Below are 2,405 nucleotides of genomic sequence, written 5' to 3' on the forward strand. Positions count from 1 at the left end.
CCCAACCCTCGCTAGAACTCCCAACCCCCACCCTCTCTGCAATCGTTGCCCAACCTATCCTACCCCAATTCGATAACCACTAGCCCTGCTGGCCTTGCAAAATAAACTAAAAACGAGGTGTGACAGAAGTTTCCATGCTCACGCAAAAAAATCTCCCACCAGGAAATTGAAGTAGAAATTGCAATGATTACAACAGTCCTCGGTTCCATGCTCTAAGACAATAAGGGGTGAGTGGTAGCAGCGCTAAGCGCTCAGAAATTAACAGCACTCCAATCAATATAAACCGTTGATCTAATTTCCAGAAATCCTAACCCTAACCCTCCATTAATGTTAGCAATTCTCTCTCTTTCCCCCGCTATCTGCAGCTCCTCTGTCTATCTCCCCCATCGCCGACGCTGGGGACTATGCCCCGCACCCTGCCCTCTCTGTCCCTCTCCCCCTTCCCATCTTAGCGTCTCTCGCTGGCCCATCTCCCTCTTCTTTGTCTTCATTGCCATCACAGATAGAGAACGGTTCGGGCTTTTCACTACTGGCTTTATCATCGGTGTCCCCGTTCCATTCATGCCATTGTGAAAACACCCATCTCTGCCCACAACCCTTCTGAAGCCACCACCACCAAAGGAGACGGAGCCACCATCGAAGTGGTGAGGCGACCAAGAGGCCGACCACCTGGCTCTAAGAATAGTTCAAAGCCACCGGTCATCATCACTCGTGATACCATAAGCTCCACCGCCATGGGCCCTTATGTCCTCAAAGTCCCCGGAGGAATCCACGTTCTCGACCCCCTTGCCGCTTCATCCGTCGCCGTAGCATCGGGCTCTGTGTCCCCAGCGTTTCCAGCATCGTCAACAACGTCACCCTCCGCCAGTCTTCCCCTACTCCTGGCGCCACCGTAACCTTCCACGGCCGCAGAGATAGATAGAATATTGGCCGTGGAAAGTTACGGTGATGGGCAGGCGAGAAGGTGTACAAGATACAAAATCAACGGCTTAAAGAGAAGCTCTTATATATTCTCAGTGCTCAAGCGCTGCGACCTTTTAGCCAGACGTTAGATCTCCCAACTGAAATTTCCAACTTGGAAGAATAGAGTGGCCCAGAGTCCAAACTAGAACCAGCATAAATCTCAAATCTTGCTTGCCACTGTCCCTTTGAATGCTCACCTCTGTTGCTCTCCGATAAGAGAGGAGGAAGAGAGCCAAAGAGGGGAAACAGAAATGGATGGGGAGAGGCATGGATAGAGCCGTAGGGGAAGCATTTGCAGATGCCTTTAAAAGTGAATATACTCAATTGTCCCTATACTTAATACAAGTAATTATAAAAGGTAAATAAAATGATAGTGAAATGAATTCAATCACTCTTCAAAGTTATGCAAAAGAAAACCCAAATAATATTAATTAAGAAAAATTGTAAACACTTTATAAAATGATGTCAAATCCAATTTTATGTCTAATCATACACAAACATTCTCTCTCCCACAGAAGGGTAATGGATTCCATGTTGAGCAACTCTTTTGTTCACGATCAAACACCATGCATCTAGTAGACTAGTATATATTCTAGAAGACATCAACCATTGGTGTGCCAAAATGCGCGATGTAATCACAACAACAAGGATCTCTCAGGTTAAGGGACCTATCATATTCTATGAATGAGAATCTTGTTATTTGTCAACTAATAGTTACATATGTAAGATTCTCATATAATCAAATAAAATACACACACCATATGTGCACTCACAACTATGTTTTGAAATCAATATTCTGAAAATACATGATGTAATGACTATACTAACAAAATATCCAATCATGTCCCTAGTCAAGTAAGTTTTAAGTTAAGACCCAAGGACAATCATAGTTCAAAAAACATTTATCACCTTTTTTTGTCTTATTTCCTATAAAAGTAATAATAAAAGAAGAGGACATCTACACTCCACCAAGTGTGCTAGGCATTTGTTCACAATTAATTTATTTTTTAAATTCTTTTTATACCAAATTGTGAGAAAGAGATCATGAGAAGAGTAACGTTTTACCAGAAAACCCTTTTGCAATTCAACACAGCCATGCTTTTGAGTAATTCATCTACTTTTTTCAATTGGACACAGGAGATCACACTCTAATGTGTGTGTGTGTGAGAGAGAGAGAGAGAGAGAGAGAGAGAGAGAGAGAGAGAGAGAGAGAGAAAGAGAAAGTCAGTCTTTATGCAAATTTACAGTGTGATACAATCTAGCATAATAGCTTCTGGGAAAGATACAAGTTACATCATGAGCCCGTGAGTCGAGCTTTACCTTTTCCTTTACCTGTGAAATTTCCTTGACTGTTGTGTTTGTTTTCAAAAAGCTTGGGTGGCCTTTGACTGTTTCATTCATTTAGTCATTCATTAGGGCAACCCAAAACATGGCACACCCTA

This window comes from Macadamia integrifolia, chromosome 3 (genome assembly GCF_013358625.1).
Source record: "Macadamia integrifolia cultivar HAES 741 chromosome 3, SCU_Mint_v3, whole genome shotgun sequence".
NCBI lineage: Eukaryota > Viridiplantae > Streptophyta > Magnoliopsida > Proteales > Proteaceae > Macadamia > Macadamia integrifolia.